Here is a 23,058-nt window from a genome sequence, read left to right on the forward strand (position 1 = left end):
AACTTAGTTCAACCTGTTCCCGTGAGTGGCGCCGTCACAGCATGTCTTCAAGATGGCTGCTACACTTGACGTTCGTCAGAAGCAACGTGCTGTCATAGAATTCCTGTTCTGTGAAAACGAGACAGTGGGAAACATCCACAAGAGGTTGAAAAAGGTGTATGGAGATGCTGCTGTCGATCGCAGTACAATTAGTCGGTGGGCGAGCAGGTTACGTGATGAAAGTGGACACGGCAATGTTGAGGATTGTCCTCGCAGCGGCAGGCCTCGTACTGCACACACTCCAGACAATGTGCAGAGAGTTAACGAATTGGTGACTGCTGACAGACACATCACAGTGAACGAATTGTCACGCTACGTTGGGATAGGGGAAGGAAGTGTTTGCAGAATGCTGAAGGCGTTGGCGTTAAAAATGGTTTGTGCCAGGTGGGTTCCCAGGATGTTGACAGTGGCTCAGAAAGAAACAAGAAAAACGGTATGCAGCGAACTTTTGAACAGTACGAGAATGGTGGTGATGAAACATGGGGAGCAAACACATTTGTTTAAAAAAGAAAATACGACCACAAAAAAGGAGATAAATGTAAGAGAATTCCATCACCCGATGAGGAACAAAATTGTGTGGTCGTACGGCATTCTGCCGGGGTTTTGTGAGGCTGGGATGCGAGGCGACCACGGTTCCGCTGGCGTCAAGTTCCCTACCGAGACAGTCCGAAGACTGGTTTCTCGGCGCAGCGTGTGCTTCAGGACATACCTTGCTCGACACGTGGCCGCGGACCCGCAGAATCTCACAACATACCCAAACTCTGTCGGAGTTCCAAGTTCTCTCCCACACAATGGCCTCCCAGTAGCTTGGATTACAGGAGCGCGCCATGACTCCCAGCCATTGAATATCGCCCAGAAGCAGCACCACCCTTATAGCAAGCCAAGCGCAAACTTCGAGTATGTGAACGGATACTAAACTCATTTTAACTAATATTAGAGGATTCAACACAGTCAACTAAAAATTAAACTATACCAAAATTATAAAACTATAATGCAAATAAGGAAATTAATGCTGTACTTGGTAATATCATAAGTATATAGAACAGACGGTATATTCGATCTGTAACATATTATCACATTTTAAGAATGTAGCGCATGATTCTTAGGAAGAATGAGTTCGTTTTATATTTCTCTTTCATTCTATGTTGAGTGTGTCCGTTGCTATCATTCCATCTACTGTCGCAAATTGAGAAACATACGTGCCACGTGGAGTTCCAGAGTGGCCGCGCTTACAAGAAACGCACCGCGGATAGATGGCGCGCGTGAAGCTGCGTTCAAGCGACCGACGGCTTCAGACGGCGAAACGCCACCGCAGATAAAGAAGTGAACGGCGTCCGCAGCGCTGCCTGTTTTCTGCTACGACTAGCGACGTTCGCGACAGTCACGTGTCTTCTCGGCAAAACAGTGGAGCGGACGCGACGGCAGCTATGAAATACTTATCATACGATTTTAAGAAAACTATTCGGTGAAAAAATTTGATTCTTCCGGATCTTATAGCTTGATACCTTTGCTCGATAAAGGTCTGAATTTATTTTCGTTATTCGTCATAGTTACTGTGCTGCACGAAACTGAGTACATGGCTGCACGAAATTTCTAAGAATTTGCATAGGTAATATCGAATTGCGTAGACTTTTCGTATATTTCATTTAAGGCCATACATTATTGCGTATGAAAAGTAACCAATTTATCTAAATTGTATTTGAAGTTCAGACCGGAATGATATGTCTTTTCATTCTCGAGGTATTGGTTGTTATATCCACGGACGGGTCGCTAGCGGTGCGTCCGAATCCTATCCTGCGCTTCGTAAAAATCGTCGTATCTCATAAACGGTTCGTGATATCGAAACGACGTTTTTTGTAAATGACAACACGCAGAAAGGACTATTTTATCGTATAATTAACACTCGATACATTTTTGTAAACGCGTGAGCAGCGCAAGAAAGAGACTCCTATAAATTACACCATTTGGTTTTGTCCAAATTTTCATAGCCAAACAGAGAGAGAAACAGACAAACGGGGTATCAAAGTGACCAGCGTGAGGCCTAGTTTTGCATGAAAATATTTAACTACTTGAAATTAATCAGCTTAATTAAGGAAACTTAATTAATGAGTTGAGAAAAAATTGAAAAAATTCAAGATTAGCTGCCAAGCTATGTAAATGAAGTGTCAAATATTTCATCTGTTCAAGGCGTAGCTATTTTGCACATAAAAAGATACATTGGTGCGGTACTTAAATGTCAAAAAGGCTTCCTTCGAATCAAGTACCAGAGTTACGATTTTCGAGAACAGAAGACGTTAGGAAGGCAAACGAGGAATTAGTAAGATCATGCTTTCTGAATAAAAGATGAAAATAAAAAGTTAAAGACATCGGTCAAATATTTTTGTGAAATGATTTGTGTGAAAGAAATAAATAGATCAAAGAAACGTTGTACGTGCCTTTGAATGATGCTCGAAATCATGAACAGAAAATGAGGTGCATCAAACTGATATTTTTGTTTCAGACTTTTGGACAAATCATTTCACAAAACATTTGACTTTATTTTCAGAAACTTTGTATGCTTTACTTTTACAGACTATTTAGATTAACTGAAACGCTTGGCCGTAACACTGACTGCTGATGAATTACGTTCGTAACATCAAATATCTGTAAAATTTCATGGTTGTTCATTGTAATTTGTTGGGAATTTAATGTGTGTGATATACTGGGATAGGTGTGTATACACTTAAAGATCAAGTACTTTGGCAAGACCTTAAAAATATACTTAGCGATGCAGTGTAAACAGTATACATAAAACTTACCAATATACAGAATTGTAAATGAGTCAGTTAAAGTGTAGGCAGCAACCGGAATCGAACCCAGGACACCACACGTAGATCACGCATTCTGCACTCGTTCTTTGTGTTTAACATAGTCATTCTTCCGCATATATCGGCTGTTAAAAGTTCTTGATCATGTAAAAAACATTCGCCTTTACTTTATTGAAAATATAATCGAATGTTCCTCTGCTCGTTTACATCTATTCAAAGGATTTGTCTGGGTATCTTCGTAGCTGATGATATAAATTATGAAATTCTCCATGGAGATTCCTCCCTTTGTAAATTTCATGCACAGCATTCCTTTTCGCTTTACTTTCCTAAATAAAGCTAACTTTGTAGCCTTACTCTCCAGCTACATTACTCTACGGTTTAGGGGCGCCGGTTTATAGAAACAGCAGGTCGGCTCTTAAGCAGCCATCTTGTAGCGCGACATGGTCGCTCACACGCGGGACAAACGAGCTTTTCGCCTGATGCTGCTGCTTGTCGATGGAGTGTCGCATATCCAGGCGTCGCTCACTCGGTCGCTTCTGACGCTTACGTAGGATATGGTCTAAACCCTCTTTACGACAAAGCTTGTAAGACGTCGCCAAGGGAAAATACAGCCGACTCTTGATAATTTGAAATTCAAGGGGCCTCAGAGCAGTTTCGAGTAATTGACATTTCGATGTAAGGCAAGTGTATAATCAAATGGCTCTGAGCACTATGAGACTCAACTGCTGAGGTCATTAGTCCCCTAGAACTTAGAACTAGTTAAACCTAACTAAACTAAGGACATCACAAACATCCATGCCCGAGGCAGGATTCGAACCTGCGACCGTAGCGGTCTTGCGGTTCCAGACTGCAGCGCCTTTAACCGCACGGCCACTTTATAATCAAGAATAAGTCGAAACAATGGTGTCCCCAACAAAAATGAAGTTCGAAATTAGACTTAGAAAGTAACAATTTTAAGTCAAATTAAAACTTAAGCTGATTTTCCACCTGTTTAATTAATTTTTAATTATTAAAACAATTCAAACGAGACACATACAAGTTTCCGAATATACGTAAGAAAAATTCAGTTTCACTTTATAAAGAAATAAGTGACGTTTTTCTGTTTCAGTGAGTTTCAGTGTGTACTCAACACAAAAAAGGACGCGCCGCCAAGGAATTATCCGGATGGTACGGAAATCGACAGATGTGATGTACATGACCAGACAAACAAAAAAATAACAGTTTCAGAAAAAAATTGAATAATTTACTCAAGAGAAAGAGATTCACAAACTGAGCGGTACTATCGAGCACAAGTTATGAAAGGGCAGTGCATTGGCTCACCTGCCATTTCTACTCACGTGGTTCATGTGAAAAGGTGTCCGACATTATTATAGCCGCACAACGGGAATTGACAGACTTTGAACGCAGAATGATAGAGCTACACGCATTGGACATCCCATTTCGGACATCGTTAAGGCGTCCAGTATTCCAAGATCCTCAGTGCAAGAGTGTGCAGAGAGTACCAGATTTCAAGTATTATCACTTACAACGGGCAACGCAGTGGCCGACGGCGTTAATTTGACGACCGGGAGCAGTGGCGTTTGCGTAGAGTTGTTAGTGCTAACAGACAAGCAACACTGCATGAAATAACTGCAGAAATCAATGTGAGAAGTACGACGAATGTATCCATAGGACAGCGCAGCAAAATTTGGCATTAATGGGCTATGGCAGCAGACAACCGATGCGAGTGCCTTTTCTAACAGCACGACATCGCCTTCAGCGCCTCCCCTGGGCACGTGACCATATCGGTTGTACCTCAGACTACTGAAAAACTGCACCCCGGTCGGATGAGTTCCAGTTTCAGTTGGTAAGAGCTGATGGTATGGCGTGAGTGTGGCACAGACCTTACGAAGCCATGGACCCAAGTTGCCAACAAGGCACTGTGCAAGCTGGCGGTGGCTCCGTAGAGGTGTGTGCTGTGTTTATATGGAATGGACTATGTCCTCTGGTCCAACTGAACCGATCATTGACTGAAAATGTTAATGTTCGGCTACTTGGAGACAATTTGCAGCCATTCTTAGACTTCATGTTTCCGAACAACGATGGAATTTTTATGGATGACAATGCGCCAAGTCACCCGGCCAAAAATGTTCACCATTGGTTTCAAGAACATTCTGGACAATTTGAACGAATGGTTAGACCACCAGATCGCCCGCCATGAATCCCTTCGATCATTTATGGGACATATTCGAGAGGTCAGTTCGTGCACAAAGTCCAGCGCCGGCAAACATTTGATTGTACTGTTTTATGTTTTTAGCACGTCCACAGTTTACACATCGTCCACGCTTCTTTGAAGAACACTATCCAACTTTTGCTACTTCTGCTTCTTTGTAATTTCGAAGGAAAACTGAAATCTCAGATGGTAGAGATGGAATCTTATCTCTCTTTACCAGATGTGGTTTCATTAGGGTATATGACAAGCCTTTCAGGAATATTCTTCTTGGGATTTTAGGATGCTTAGAGTTTGCATGGTAGATTATTTGGGCATTAATACCTCCAATGTCGATCAGAGTAAGAAATACTGTCAAGGGCCATCTTCTCGTAATTCTTGCTACAGAATAGGAGACACACATTTGATCAACAGTGTCAACTCCTCCTTTTGTGGCATTATAGTCCATAATGATTTCAGGCTTGTTAGTTTCTTTACTGATAGCTCCAGTATCAGGCATCGTAGATGGGAGAATCACAGCTTTATTCTTTTTAGGTACGTAGGACATCAATTTAGTATTTTTTTGGTACAGAATAAAGACGAATTTTGTACTCTGTCTTTCTTTAGCAGGATTTCTGGCGGAATCTTACGTTTATTTTTCCTCATTGTTCCAATGCATGTGAGTTTCCTGGTCAGTAACGAGAGTGTTAGTGCGTAGCTGTCAATGTGACTGGTAAGCCTGCTGACAACATCTGAAGGAGAATTTGAAACAGCATATGGCCCTTGATGTTGCTTGCCACAATAGATCTCCAAGATACTGGTGTAAAAAGTTTTCGCATCGCAGAGAGCAAACATCTTTATTTCCATATTTCGCTGGCTTATATGAGATATACTGAATGAAGTTACAGCGTCCTCTAAATGCTTGTAACTTTTCAGCGGCAGTTACGAATTCGCTCAAACTGTAACTGTTTTTGCAGTTTCCAATAAACGTCAGCAATTGTTCTAATAGCTGCTAACTTGTCCGTTTCTTGTCTCGCTTGTCGCGTCCTTTTTATCATCAAATCTGAGACACCGTAATACGAACAGAAAACGCTTGTAGCTCATCACAGCTCTAAGCATCTGCATGTCTGATCCATCGGTGGTCCAAAGTTCATTCACCTTTGTATGATTAGCCTTCTTCTTTCCTAAGATGTAAATCAATCCAAACAACGCCATTATTTCATATCTCGTCGTGTCTTTGGCATCGTTTTCTTTCACATAATTAACACTAATCTTTTTATGTTGAATATACATGTTAGCACGACAACCTCTTCGGTCATGTCAGTGCTGATTATTTTAGTGAATGCACTTATATGCCGGCCGGTGTGGCCGAGCGGTTCTAGGCGCTTCAGTCTGGGACCGAGCGAACGCTACGGTCGCAGGTTCGAATCCTGCCCTGCCTCGGGCATGGATGTATGTGATGTCCTTAGGTTAGTTAAGTTTAAATAGTTTTAAGTTCTAGGGGACTGACCCATAGTGCTCAGTGCCATTTGAACCATCAGCACTTATTTCATCCTTGACATCCCTGGCTGTGGCTTCAGGTCCAGGAAGTATTTTGATAATCTTCTTACTTTTTGTCTGTGTTGCTGCAGTACTGCAAGATTTCTTCCACTTACACGTTTTACCCCTTCCAATACAATATTTGTCATTTGAAACAGATTCGACATCACTTTCTTCGGCTTCAGAGGCACATTCTTGCTCACTTGTTGGATCATTGTCACTCTGTGTGATCACTTCTTCTTCTTCTTCTTCTTCTTCTTCTTCTTCTTCTTCCGTCCTCATCTCCACAATTATCAGACTCGAAATTTGATACCAGAAAATCTGGATCCTCACTGAGTAGCCACTCAACCTCGGCGTCATTAAGGCATCTTTTAGTCCTATAAAAGCAAAAATAATTACAAAATATGTAAAACAAGTACTATAACGTTGAGGTTTTGTACAGCACATAAAACGAAAAAAGAAAGATACTTGTATCGGGACATCAGCAGGCTCGCGGCGCACTTTGTGCGCCAACTATACACAGGCGGAAGAAATATGAAATAACTCCACTTGTAACAATCACAGACAGAAACGATTGTTCACAGCTTAAGTCAAGACAACAATGAAGGAATACACGAGAGAAGAACACAGTGGTACAAACTGATTATAATTCATAGAGATTTTTTTACGAGTGGCGCACTCCGTGCGTCAGCGCGCCCGCTCAAGGGTTAACGTTGCCCTCGGTTACGTCTACGGATTACGAAGACGCCAGTTTCTGAAATGCATTGAGGAATGTTTCGACGTTCTCTTCCGTTCTCTTCCGTCCACTTCCGCTTTGTGGAATGTGAATCGACCTTTATAAATGATACTTAAAAACACGATAGGTTTAGGAAACTCGATGGAATTTCCATGAGAGGAGGAGGGGAAATGGGGGGGGGGGGTCTTGCTGTTGAGATCAGATCCTGCATGCTATTGAGAATGACCTACCCGAATGCATCATTGCCTCGTTCGCATGCAAGTCGTGGAATCCCGACAAACGCGAGCAGCACTACACACAGTCCAGTCACATTAATGTAACTACCGCCTATTTTCGACGTCAGCGTGCAATAACCAGTCACAGACTGCAAGTCCCCCCCATGAACCTTGGACCTTGCCGTTGGTGGGGAGGCTTGCGTGCCTCAGCGATACAGATGGCCGTACCGTAGGTGCAACCACAACGGAGGGGTATCTGTTGAGAGGCCAGACAAACATGTGGTTCCTGAAGAGGGGCAGCAGCCTTTTCAGTAGTTGCAGGGGCAACAGTCTGGATTATGGACTGATCTGACTTGTAACATTAACCAAAACGGCCTTGCTGTGCTGGTACTGCGAACGGCTGAAAGCAAGGGGAAACTACAGCCGTAATTTTTCCCGAGGACATGCAGCTTTACTGTATGATTAAATGATGATGGCGTCCTCTTGGGTAAAATATTCCGGAGGTAAAATAGTCCCCCATTCGGATCTCCGGGCAGGGACTACTCAAGAGGACGTCGTTATCAGGAGAAAGAAAACTGGCATTCTACGGATCGGAGCGTGGAATGTCAGATCCCTTAATCGGGCAGGTAGGTTAGAAAATTTAAAAAGGGAAATGGATAGGTTAAAGTTAGATATAGTGGGAATTAGTGAAGTTCGGTGGCAGGAGGAACAAGACTTTTGGTCGGGTGATTACAGGGTTATAAATACAAAATCAAATAGGGGTAACGCAGGAGTAGGTTTAATAATGAATAAAAATATAGGAGTGCGGGTTAGCTACTACAAACAGCATAGTGAACACATTATTGTGGCCAAGATAGACACAAAGCCCATGCCTACTACAGTAGTACAAGTTTATATGCCAACTAGCTCTGCAGATGATGAAGAAATTGATGAAATGTATGACGAGATAAAAGAAATTATTCAGGTAGTGAAGGGAGAGGAAAATTTAATAGTCATGGGTGACTGGAATTCGTCAGTAGGAAAAGGGAGAGAAGGAAACATAGTAGGTGAATATGGACTGGGGGGAAGAAATGAAAGAGGAAGCCGCCTTGTAGAATTTTGCACAGAGCATAACTTAATCATAGCTAACACTTGGTTCAAGAATCATGAAAGAAGGTTGTATACCTGGAAGAATCCTGGAGATACTAAAAGATATCAGATAGACTACATAATGGTAAGACAGAGATTTAGGAACCAGGTTTTAAATTGTAAGACATTTCCAGGGGCAGATGTGGATTCTGACCACAATCTATTGGTTATGAACTGCAGATTGAAACTGAAGAAACTGCAAAAAGGCGGGAATTTAAGGAGATGGGACCTGGATAAACTGAAAGAACCAGAGGTTGTACAGAGTTTCAGGGAGAGCATAAGGGAACAATTGACAGGAATGGGGGAAAGAAATACAGTAGAAGAAGAATGGGTAGCTCTGAGGGATGAAGTAGTGAAGGCAGCAGAGGATCAAGTAGGTAAAAAGACGAGGGCTAATAGAAATCCTTGGGTAACAGAAGAAATATTGAATTTAATTGATGAAAGGAGAAAATATAAAAATGCAGTAAATGAATCAGGCAAAAAGGAATACAAACGTCTCAAAAATGAGATCGACAGGAAGTGCAAAATGGCTAAGCTGGGATGGCTAGAGGACAAATGTAAGGATGTAGAGGCTTGTCTCACTAGGGGTAAGATAGATACTGCCTACAGGAAAATTAAATAGACCTTTGGAGGGAAGAGAACCACTTGTATGAATATCAAGAGCTCAGATGGCAACCCAATTCTAAGCAAAGAAGGGAAGGCAGAAAGGTGGAAGGAGTATATAGAGGGTTTATACAAGGGCGATGTACTTGAGGACAATATTATGGAAATGGAAGAGGAAGTAGATGAAGATGAAATGGGAGATAAGATACTGCGTGAAGAGTTTGACAGAGCACTGAAAGACCTGAGTCGAAACAAGGCCCCGGGAGTAGACAACATTCCATTAGAACTACTGATGGCCTTGGGAGAGTCAGTCATGACAAAACTATACTATCTGGTGAGCAAGATGTATGAGACAGGCGAAATACCCACAGACTTCAAGAAGAATATAATAATTCCAATCCCAAAGAAAGCAGGTGTTGACAGATGTGAAAATTACCGAACTATCAGTTTAATAAGTCACAGCTGCAAAATACTAACACGAATTCTTTACAGACGAATGGAAACCTGGTAGAAGCGGACCTCGGGGAAGATCAGTTTGGATTCCGTAGAAATGTTGGAACACGTGAGGCAATACTGACCTTACGACTTATATTAGAAGAAAGATTAAGAAAAGGCAAACCTACGTTTCTAGCATTTGCGAAAGGCTATTTACAATTTGTACAGAAACCAGATGGCAGTTATAAGAGTCGAGGGGCATGAAAGGGAAGCAGTGGTTGGGAAAGGAGTGAGACAGGGTTGTAGCCTCTCCCCGATGTTATTCAATCTGTATATTGAGCAAGCAGTAAAAGAAACAAAAGAAAAATTCGGAGTAGGTATTAAAATCCATGGAGAAGTAATAAAAACTTTGAGGTTCGCCGATGACATTGTAATTCTGTCAGAGACAGCAAAGGACTTGGAAGAGCAGTTGAACGGAATGGACAGTGTTTTGAAAGGAGGATATAAGATGAACATCAACAAAAGAAAAACGAGGATAATGGAATCTAGTCAAATTAAATCGGGTGATGCTGAGGGGATTAGATTAGGAAATGAGACACTTAAAGTAGTAAAGGAGTTTTGCTATTTAGGGAGTAAAATAACTGATGATGGTCGAAGTAGAGAGGATATCAAATGTAGACTGGCAATGGCAAGGGAATCGTTTCTGAAGAAGAGAAATTTGTTAACATCGAGTATAGATTTAAGTGTCAGGAAGTCGTTTCTGAAAGTATTTGTATGGAGTGTAGCCATGTATGGAAGTGAAACATGGACGATAACCAGTTTGGACAAGAAGAGAATAGAAGCTTTCGAAATGTGGTGCCACAGAAGAATGCTGAAGATAAGGTGGGTACATCACGTGACTAATGAGGAGGTATTGAATAGGATTGGGGAGAAGAGAAGTTTGTGGCACAACTTGACTAGAAGAAGGGATCGGTTGGTAGGACATGTTTTGAGGCATCAAGGGATCACAAATTTAGCATTGGAGGGCAGCGTGGAGGGTAAAAATCGTAGAGGGAGACCAAGAGATCAATACACTAAGCAAATTCAGAAGGATGTAGGTTGCAGTAGGTACTGGGAGATGAAGAAGCTTGCACAGGATAGAGTAGCATGGAGAGCTGCATCAAACCAGTCTCAGGACTGAAGACCACAACAACAACAACAGACTGCAAGTGGCAGCACTAGCGGTGGAGAGTATATAAAGCGTTTCCGGGGGGGGAGGGGGGGGGGCGGAAAACAGTGCAGTCGTTGTCATAATGTGGAAACGGAGCAGTTTATCTGACGTCAAGAGTGGCAAGATCACTCGCTTTCACGCCAATGATGGGAGCATTTCCGAAACGGAAACGTCGCTACAGCTATTTGACGCCTCTATAGTGTGTTCGTAAACATAACTTCAAAGTCGCTTCGTTCCTTCGACTCTTTTTTTTCATAAACTTGCTTCGACTACGATGGGGAGCGGAGGGGGGGGGGGTGAGCAAGAGGCACAGTGCATGCTATTAATTATGTGTGTTGATAGGCAGGTGGAATGTGCTGCAGGATACATCATGTCCACAACCACATTCAACAGCCGTACACCTCCACACCTAGAAACATCCAGGCAGCTTTTCAGCGAGCTTGAGTAGAAGATGTAGTCTCACTTTAAAATAAAAAGTTCTTTCTTGGCTTTCTATTCTACTTTGTCTATTTTCGAACTCTGGGTGCCACGTTAAAAAACGCTTCATCTGTTTCGTACTTTTTATTAATTTTGTAATTGTTGGGACACTAATTTAATTAATTAAATTATTCTAAATTAAAAATAGTTCTTATTGTCCATATAGTATACTAAACATTTATTTACCTTCACATATTCCCCCTTCAGTGCTTTATAAATCGCTTCACACGTTTCTGGAGTTATTTTGTCTAATGTGCGATGTGATATTCGAGTGCTGTGTTGTAAACTAGACTAGCTCTCTCATGTATCAAGAAATCGCAGTGTCACAGTTTGCCTGTCATCTGCACATATTACAGTTATCAAGAGTGTTCTGTTTTGTAATATGAGAAACCACTATAGTGAGCAAATACTGAAATACACTGTATCCATTCGTAAGTAACTTATATATTAAGACTTGACTTCCTCCACTTGCAGCTCTCGTAACAAATTTTGCTGAATGCTTTTATCATCTCGACGTAATACCTAGGCCTTGATCCAAGTATGTTTCCGGACCGAGCGGGGTGGCGCAGTGGTTAGCACACTGGACTCGGTTCAAACCCGTCTCCGGCCATCCTGATTTAGGTTTTCCGTGATTTCCGTAAATCGTTTCCGGCAAATGCCGGGATGGTTCCGTTGAAACGGCACGGCCGGTTTCCTTCCCATTCCGTCCCTAATTCGAGCTTGTGCTCCGTCTCTAATGACCTCGTTGTCGACGGGAAGTTCAACACTAATCTCTTTCTCGTCCTCCAAGTATGTTTCCTTTTTTTTTCGCCGCATTTCTTCCAGTTACACACAATATATAATTGTATTACTTGCAACTGCAGCACGTAATAAGTTCTCATCCGCCATCTTGAAATTTGACGAAAAATATGACGACAGTGTAATACCCCTTTTTAGCGGCATCTTTGTCTGCCGCTCGGTCTCAGGCGTCTTGTCACGGTCCGCGTGGCTGCCCCCGTCGGAGGTTCGAGTCCTCCCTCGGGCGTGGGTGCAATGTTGTCCTTAGCTTAAGTTAGAGTAAGTAGTGCGTAAGCTTGGTGGCCGATGACCTCAGAAGTTTGGTCTCATAAGACCTTATCACAAATTTCCAAATCTTTGTCAAAGAAATTTGATGAATATTTTATCATATTTCTTTGTCAAAGAAATATGATAGTGTAATACCGGCCTTAGTGGTGACAGGTGGCGTTTTCAGGTCAATCGCGTTTTCTGCTCCATCGGACAGATTGGTGCGTACGGCGTGAAACGTCTGAAAGGCAACACGCTGCATCAATCGTCAGGGGGGCGCAGGACGGAGTATTGCGGTCTGACGAATGTTTTCGTGGCATTCTGTGAGTGATCTTGTCATTGTAGAAGGCACAATGGATCAACACAAGTATCCCTCTATTGTTTAGGATCACGCCCATCCCTGCATGTGCAGTTTGTTTTTCTTCGGCACGATGGCATCTACAAGTACACAATCCAACGTGTCACACAACTCGCAGTGTGCAAGCGTGATTGTGAGAGCACCAGGATGACTTTACCGCGCTCCCGTGGCCACCAAACACCCAGGATTTAAACCCAGTCAATCTGTGGGACCACCTCGATCGGTCTGTTCGCGCGCAAGTCTTATTTCAGGCGACGCCACATTGGGCGACTTGGATTCCGGTAATGAGGATGAAATGATGATGAGGACAACACAACACGCAGTCCACGAGCGGAGAAAATCTCCAACCCAGCCGGGAATCGAACCCGGGTCTGCTGCATGGGAGGTAAGCACGTTACCAGCCAGCTAACACAATTTTTGTGCCATACGCGTTTCACGTTTATTCTTTGTAAGACATCATCAGTGACAGATTCCGTGGATGTTTATCTAGATTTGCGTTTCGTTTTCTTGTTATCGCTGTTTTGCTTCATATAACTGCCATCTTAAATTTTACTTCACAGCAGGAACTCAATACTCGTTCTCATAAAACGACGGTCCCCAAAAAATGGCTCTGAGCACTATGGGACTCAACTGCTGAGGTCATAAGTCCCCTAGAACTTAGAACTACTTAAACCTAACTAACCTAAGGACAACACACACATCCACGCCCGAGGCAGGATTCGAACCTGCGACCGTAGCGGTCGCGCGGTTCCAGACTGTAGCGCCAGAACCGCTTGGCCACCAGCGGCCGGCCGACGGTCCCAAAATAAAATGTATGACATACCGCAATTTTATACGCAGCTGAGCACCATAGGACTACAAAAGTTGAAAACGTAGTTACTCAGTCGTTTGACTGTTTTAATAAGAGTCTGGACAGTCTACCATAACACGCAGCCTTTATGGGCGAAGATTCCCACGCTGTTGAATTTCCACACGTGATAACATACGTTTCTTCTTTCCCCACGTGGCATAAAAAGTTTTTTTTTTTTTTTTACAAACATTCAAATACGATTTCTGATGAGAAATCCGCTGCGCAATCTTTTCTTATACAGGGTGATTCCGTGATGGTGTTACCGCAATTTTTTTCTTATAAAGAGTGATTTCGTGATGATGTTACAAACTTTCAGGGATGATGAAGGGTAAATGTGTCATTTAGGGGTAAGGGACCCTGGTGTGGAATCGACGGAGTCGGAAGTTGTAAGCGAAAATCGTTCCGACAGCCCTTGACAGTGGACCTCTTCTTCTGCAAACTCCTTGCTTTCCATATTTAGGAAGTTGATAGTGTGGTCAATAACAAGAAGACTTGGACTCTAAAGTGTATACCTTAAGATTTATGAGCATTTGTTCAGTAGAAGAGATGTGTTTCACAGTAGCTGTTCGCATCCTATCATAGACGTATCAGTTCAGAATCAGTTTACAGGAAACGTGATGTAGTAATCGATATTGACTAAAAGCAACAAGTGTACCCATAACCTTAAACCTACTTCGTCATTCAAAGCCATACTAACATGAAGATTTCCCCCGCCCCTTGTCCTCACCGGCAAGCTGAGATCCTAGGCACATTTGTGACTTCAGTAATCCTTCATTACAGAACTGCCTGAGAGCCACCGATGTAGATGACTTTTGAAACTATTTAAGAATGGATAGTAAATCATTTGATATTTTATTGGACACCATAAGGAACAAAATCAGCTTCTTGGAGGCTCTAAGATGCTGAAGACCTGCCATCACAGTCAAAAGCTGTCATGATTTTTTTCTGGAAAAATTGTTTTGCTAAAAGCAATTAGCTTCTCATGTGCCTCTGTCTTCAAATTCTTGTTAATATGTACTTACCACAAGCACTGTTGACTTTCATTTCTTGGTACTGTATCGAGAATCCACCACGACTGTGTTGCGAACATCCAAATGGTCTGACAGCAGGTGTGTTGTCCGCATTTGACTGACGTCTTACGTGTGCACCTGGCTGGGCTATTCTATGTAGAAGTGGTCAGAACCAAGGACGAACCGCAGCAGTTTATCGCTGCGTCGTGCGATGTGTTAGATCGCACTTGAGTGATTTAGTCGCTGATCGCAGCGATCGATCGGTGATCGCACTTAATTTCCAAACTGTGCGATATATCATATGCGATGCACGCACGCAATCTGGCTGCCTATCTGCGACTCGTTTATCTAGGTATTAAGCTTGGTTATGTAGTTTCGTTTCTTCTCGCCCACGCGGAATACGGATCTTGAATCCTAAAGCGCATTTGTACTGAGTAATTCACGATGTGCTTCTGGAAAAACTCGTATGCTAAGTGCATCTAGCTTCTCATAGGCCTCTGCCTTCAAATTCTTATTAATATGCACTTACCAAAAGTACTGTTGACTTTTATATCTTGGTACTGTACTGAACTACCGATGTTCGCAACATGTTGGCCACATATTGCGGACACAAAAACAGTGTTCCACGGCTGTGTCGGTACAGATCAGAGGAATACTGTTTCTGGTTTACTAAACGCCGTTATGCAACGCTACTATTTGTTTATACCCTCACAACTGCAGAAATTGTCTGAGATATGGCTGGCTTTGAAATTTGGATTAAATGTGTAAGTCTTTGATAGGAATCTCCTGTTACCATTAATCAATGAGCAACAGCAGGTCTTTGCTTCACAGGAATTGCTTTTCTGAAACTTGCCATTCTTTGAAACGACTGAACCTATAACAATAATTAGAATTTCAAAATCGGACGGCGACATAACAGTTCATACAGCACGTGATTCCCTGCTCGTCTTCTATAGTACCAGCACACGCCCAGTTCGTTAAAGAATTGAGCTCCCATATACAAAACGGCTTCAAACGTCAGATTACAAATGTGTTAAATATTTTACGTTAAGCGAGCAAGTGAGAAAAAGTTAAGAAAAAGTTAGAAAATGACGCATCAAAGTTTGTTGGAAGTTGCTACTGCTCTCGTTGGGGTAATTTGCACTCCATTTTAAGCAGAAACAAGTTTTCCGCGCACCTTAGTCTATGACGTCGTATCTCCTCAACTTAAGTGTCGCACGAACATATAATTCTGCAGGTACGTTCAACGGTATATGTAGATACTGAATACAAACTGTTGCAAATAGTCAGTAGTATAGACGTTATAACTTAAAACGTCATACTAGCTGCTGAAGTTCCCTGCGTGAACAGGATAAAGGTTTGTAATCATACGTAAGGTTTGTTGGAAATCGCTAAGTGCTCTCATACCACCAACAAAGACTACATCTTTGTCGTCGTCTGCTTATTTTGTCGAATATTATTAATGCAGCACGACATATCAATAATTAATTCTTCCTCTTCATTTATAGCGTAGCTCTTGATGCGAATACACACTATGAAATGTTTGCTTTCTGTTCAGCGTAGCAAACAATGCGAATACATAATTATGTTGAAATGTTTGTCCCTAGTGTAGATTGGGACCTCACGTTAAAATTTATAGTTATTTAGAGGGCACGATACAGTCTGAAAAGTGTAGTTGCCATTTACATTCAGAACGAATACTATTAAAACAATACTGGTACTATATAGAAAAAATGAGTTTACAGCGTTATTAAACGGTGTGTCACGCGAGATAATACGACAAATACATCGATGACGAACGCAAGGCAGTAATCCTTGGCGTAAAATTTAGTCTACAAAACGAAGCGGCAACTGTCAGTATAGCCAAATTTTGTAACATGACGAAAATACTACGAAATAAATCTATTTTCGTTTCAACAGGAATTGTGATTTTAATATGGTGAACTACGTAGGTGATACTTTTTAATGAAAGACGTCCATTTATTTGCAGCAGAAGTGGCTCTCTTGTAGGAATCGGCTAGCAAACATCTCACAAAATAGCTGTTGACTTCATTAAAGACTGTGTTATAATAGCGGCGGAAGATTTGTGTCTACACCTATGTACTCGTAGCTCCCAATACTGTGGATCTTATGCAAGGAAAAACAAAGAAATCGTGTAGAAACTAATTAAAAAAAACCATTCTGCTCGGATTTCATGTGTGTGTCCTGGATTATCACTGATGCGCAGCAGTTAGCGGATTGCTGGATATGATGACCAAAGATTATGGTTCAAATGGCTCTGAGCACAGGTTGGTTCAAATTGCTCTGAGCACTTGGGACTTAACATCTATGGTCATCAGTCCCCTAGAACTTAGAACTACTTAAACCTAACTAACCTAAGGACATCACACAACACACAGTCATGCTCTGAGCACTATGGGACTTAACTGATGAGGTCATGAGTCCCTAGAACTTAGAACTACTTAAACCTAACTAACCTAAGAACATCACACACATCCGTGCCCGAGGCAGGACTCTAACCTGCGACCGTAGCGGTCACGCCGCTCCAGACTGTAGCGCCTAGAACCGGTCGGCCACTCCGACCGGCGCCAAAGATTAGATCACTCATTTAGTTCGTAGCCACATTTGTTTTGTAGCGCTTTTATTTGCAGTTGTTTCCTTCATGATAGAATCTATTGAGAATTAAGTGCATTATACAAATGCTGATGAACATGTTTGATCAATATATCTGATGTTCGTCCTTAGAATCCCATACTCTAATTCGCTACCATAACATTTACTTGTTTATTGTGAATAATGTTTCAACTGCTACCTATAATAAACGACGCAGCTATCGCCGACAGATTGAGCTCGGGCCCACTGTGCGTGGCTTGACGAATTCTACGGCATACCTGTAGCTGCGTGATGGGTCCTCCACTTAACGAGCATTCGGCATTGCCGTTTATAAAAGCAAATCTCGCCGCTGTATACTGTTGAGTGAAAGCATGAAAGGCCGTTATGTTGGCCAACAGGTAACAAACGATCGATAAAATTCATTGAAGCAGAAGACTTGTCATCTGATATTCATTTTACAACTGTGTAATCCACCTTGAAAATAGACGGCTCATTACACAGACCTGTGCAGAACTGACTTGTCTAGCCAGTACACCCGAAATGTAACTGGTGAGATACGAAGAAAGACGATACGTAAGTGTACTAGACGCAGGTTTCCCCCTTCGATTAAGTCATAACAAACAATGGTACACACAAGCTAGCCAAGGGAGGGAGAGGGACATGTTATTTTCGCGGTGAACGGCGAGGTAGTTTTGAGATTTTACAACTTGGTCCTAATCAGTATTCATTACAGACGCACGTTACGGTTTTCTTCAAACTAATACAAGATTAATCTGCCTGTCTGCTTGACACGGAAGGATGCAAGTTCGGTGTGCGAAGTTTATTATCCTCTCTCTGACTAGCAGGGCTTTGTATATCGCCGTTAAGATAAGGAAATGCAAGAACGGTAGTATTATGTTGATAACATAGCCATTATCAGACAATGACTTGGTGGTAACCGTCAGTGTGTTTGAATGAGCGCCGAGAGGGAAATGGGTATTCCAGCAAGCGTTGCTAACATGAGTACCGCATGAGACGCGATTTAAATATCTGCAAAGAAGAAACCTGGGGATGTTCCACTGAAACTCTACGCACATCAGCACTGGCACTTCTGTACAGTGTAGCGGAATATTGCGCACCCGTCTGGGCCCGCAGTAGGCATGTCAGATATATTGATGTGCAACTTAACGAGACAATGAGGCTCATAACAGGAACAGTAAGACCCACCCCGAAACCTTGGCTGCCCGTCCTTGCCAATATCGAACCACCCTCGATTAGACGTGAAAGAGCAATCCAGAGGTACAAAGAAAAGTTCAGGGACCTACCTCCTCCCCCTGACAGATTGATGTCAAGAAATCCCTTCTGGAAAGAACTCAAACAACAGATTGATATTGATGACCTGTGGAAACAGCAATGGCAGGAAAGCAAAGTGAATAACAGTTTCCTTATTGAGGACCCATCTCAACGAGTTCCAGGCTTCCAACTCCAACTTAGAGTGTGGGTAACTCTAAATCGTCTGCGGACAGGTGTTGGTCGGTGCGGATATTTGTTGAAAAAGTGGGGTTTCTCCCAGGACCCCAATTGTGAGTGCGGAGAGAGTCAAACCATGCAGCATATAGTTGAGTGCGACGTACACGGACTTAAGGGAGGAAATCTGATGGACATACATGTGATAAGTGACCAAGCACTCTTGTGGCTGGAAACCCTGAAAATTTTATTGTAAATCATTGTTAATGTTAATTTAAATTTTTATGTTGATGTTTGTAAGTGTATCACGCTTTGCCTGTAGCTGAACGAGAAATAAAAAATAAATAAACGTGCCGTTAGCAGTTCCACAATTAATAAACTGTTCCGGGCTATTATGCTGTGGTCGAATGGCTTTACATTTAAACCCAATGTTTCGTTCCCATCTGCGGAGGGAATTTTCAAGGTGAATCGTAGCTTCTTTGAGTGTGCAATTCATACCCCGGCTCGCAACTGACTGCGCAAAATCCGGTTTTGCGTGCTTCCGCGCATTAGTGTGATGTCACATGTTTTGAATACGCGAGCGCAATTGCCGTCGTCAGCTGTCGTCCCATGATGGAAGACTGATACACATCTTCTTCAGCACCGGAATCCAGATGTCCTTCAGTTTCATTCCCTCCTCCTTCCTATTGAAATTTCTGGGGCGTTTTACAGTCTCTGTGGCCTCTCTCTATAGCTTTCCATGATATCCGCTTGTGGCTACCAGTACTTAAAAGAGTCCTATCAAAATATATGTGGTGGTCTCCTCACTGCAAAGCATATTCCGCAACAGCTGATCTGTCATCCTCCCCTCTCTGCGATTGCCCTTGTGCCAGTGTAGTATGTAAATTGGAAATTTGTGGTAAGGTCTTATGGGACCCAACTGCTGAGATCATCGGTCCCTAAGCTTACACACTACCTAATCTAATTTAAACTAACTTACGCTAAGGACAACACAAACACCCATGCCCGAGGGAGGACTCCAACATACGACGGGGGGAGCCGCGCGGACCGTGACAAGACACCTGAGACCGCGCGGCTCGGCTGTAGTATGTGTCACATGTGTGGACCAGATTATAAAATGGGTGGATCTATCCTTGAGTTCACGTGGATAAATGTGGAGGCCAAACTATAGTTTAAAACATGAATTTATTGACCTTAGATAATTCCACCAATAAATTGAGTCTAACAGACATCATATCTTAGGCCTCTGTACTGTGTATTTATAGTCAGTGCACATTTGTAGTTATTGTGTGCATTTATTTATCTGCATCAGCGAGATAAAATTTCATTGAATGGCTCTACGTATTTGCAGCGTACTGAACTTCTGTTTGCCACTTTTTCTTTATTCAAGGGCATCATCTGGTTTGTCACATCCCCTAGAAAATCTCGTTGCCTTTACTAACTTGAAATAGTTCATGCTAGCGTTATTTTTCCTTTGGAAACAGTAAACAATATTGATTTCTGCGTACAGTGGAAGTAACAAGTAAAGTTTTAGTAAAATCTAGTGAAATAATCAAATACTCATATAAAAAACATTTTCAAACATATACTTTTTTAACAATGTAAAAGAGAAAAAGTTTTGGGAAGGTTTGAAATTATGCTTAAAATTCGTTGAAAGTTGAAGGGCTCTCATTATCAAATACTGGATGAATATAATCTGGGTAATTTGTGCCCCATTTGAAGCGGAAGCTGGCCGGCCGAAGTGGCCGAGCGGTACTAGGCGATACAGTCTGGAACCGCGCGACCACTACGGTCGCAGGTTCGAATCCTGCCTCGGGCATGGATGTGTGTGATGTCCTTAGGTTAGTTAGGTTTAAGTAGTTCTCAGTTCTAGGGGACTGATGACATGAGAAGTTAAGTCCCATAGTGCCCAGAGCCATTTGAACCATTTTTTTTAAAGTAGAAGCTAGTTTTTCCCGCATGTCAATGTTTATGACGTGTCTCATGAACTGTGTGTCATACCATGATATACTTTTGGAAGTACATTCAGTGGTTTATGTGGATACCACCTAGAGTTAGTAGTTAAAAATTAGTTAATTGAAACGTTGTGCCTGATAAAATGTTGCTAAGCGGCATTATGAGGAAATGATAGTTTTTCACGCATCTAAATATATTTGACGTCATTTCTCCAGAACTGTGTCGTCCGGTCATATAAGTTTGCAGTTACATTCAGTGATACACGCAGATACTGCCTGCAAAATATGTTACCAATAGTGTTAGTAGTAAAGAACTAATAAATTAAAACGTCATGCCTGTTGCTGCCGTTTTAATGGCATAGACAGCGGAAATCCAATAAGCGATAAACTTTTTCTTTCCAGCACTTTGTCTGTGTGTGTGTGTGTGGGGGGGGGGGGCTGACGGTGGGGAAAAGGGGAAAAGATTCGAAGTTAGTTTGTCGGAAGTCCCTGCATGCTCTCATTCTAAAACTGAATGAATAAATGTCCGGGCATTTGCATGCCATCAGTTACGTTGCCTCGAGACAAACACTTTGGTCTAACTGCAGTATTGCCCTATTGTGATAAACTTCTAACATATGATTATACCTCTTAATGAGTAAATTATTTTGAATTTTTCAAGTTGTTCAATAACTACGCGAAATCTTGACAGTCAAATTTTCATTGCCCCTGGAGGCTTTTTATAAGCAACTTACAAATGTGTTTGGGCGCCGCGCCCCGGGTTAGTCGTTTTGTAATATAGATATGAGTAACCCTTTCGATGCAGAAAAAATAGCAAGAATATTCGAAACATCACGATGACTTTACTTGATGCTGGCAAACGAAATGTAAATCAATGTAATTTGAGCATTTACCACCTGAATATTACGGAGTAACCATCGAAATGCGTTGTAGTTGTATAATAAAGCCAGTGACTGATTCTGTCTTTTTGTTGGGGCATTTTAAGCCTTCATTAACTGACTGAAAGCTGTCCCATCTTGGACAAAAATATTTTTTATAAATTACGTGTGACAGTTAATTTGCACACATAACAACAGCAATAATAGTGACTTAACAGACAATAAAATATCAGATTCACATTTCATTTCTACAACATTTCTAATTTTTGTTAATTGCTCTGGCCATAAATACAACCCAGCCGCGGTGGCCGAGCGGTTCTAGGCGCTTCAGTCCGGAACCGCGCGACTGCTACGGTCGCAGGCTCGAATCCTGCCTCGGGCATGGATGTGTGTGATGTCCTTAGGTTAGTTAGGTTTAAGTAGTTCTAAGTTCTAGGGGACTGTTGACCTCAGATGTTAAGTCCCATAGTGCTCAGAGCCTTTGGAACCATAAATACAAGGGTCTCTTTTCCTACCTCACTATCATTACGCCCTATGCCAACCTGCCCTAAATCTAAACAGCCTGGCACTTTCTTCCCACTCCACACAAACCATCGGGAGAGCAACGAAAATATGGGAGCTTTTGAATAGGAAAAACATAAACATTATAAAAAGCGAAATATAAGCAAATTCGGAAGCCACAGCACACCTACATGCATAACTATATTTCCCAATAGATGTACTCCCCCGTACTAACAATAAAATACTGCAAACATTGCCATCCTTGTATCAGAAACTTCGGTACACTTGCATATACAGGGTGTTACAAAAAGGTACGGCCAAACTTCCAGGAAACATTCCTCACACACAAATAAAGAAAAGATGTTATGTGGACATGTGTCCGGAAACGCTTACTTTCCATGTTAGAGCTCATTTTAGTTTCGTCCACCTACGCTCAATGGAGCACGTTATCATGATTTCATATGGCATACTCTACCTGTGCTGCTAGAACATGTGCCTTTACAATTGCGACACAACATGTGGTTCATGCACGATGGAGCTCCTGCACATTTCAGTCGAAGTGTTCGTACGCTCTCGGTGACCGATGGATTGGTAGAGGCGGACCAATTCCGTGGCCTCCACGCTCTCCTGACCTCAACCCTCTAGACTTTCATTTATGGGGGCATTTGAAAGCTCTTGTCTACGCAACCCTGGTACCAAATGTAGAGACTCTTCGTGCTCGTATTGTGGACGGCTGTGATACAATACGCCATTCTCCGGGCTGCATCAGCGCATCAGGGATTCCATGCGACGGAGGGTGGATGCATGTATCCTCGCTAACGGAGGGCATTTTGAACATCTCCTGTAACAAAGTGTTTGAAGTCACGCTGGTACGTTCTGTTGCTGTGTGTTTCCATTCCATGATTAATGTGATTTGAAGAGAAGCAATAAAATGAACTCTAGCATGGAAACTAAGCCTTTTCGGACACATGTCCACATAACATATTTTCTTTCTTTGTGCGTGAGGAATGTTTCCTGAAAGTTTGG

The sequence above is a fragment of the Schistocerca serialis genome, chromosome 5 (genome assembly GCF_023864345.2).
Source record: "Schistocerca serialis cubense isolate TAMUIC-IGC-003099 chromosome 5, iqSchSeri2.2, whole genome shotgun sequence".
Classification (NCBI taxonomy): Eukaryota; Metazoa; Arthropoda; class Insecta; order Orthoptera; family Acrididae; genus Schistocerca; species Schistocerca serialis.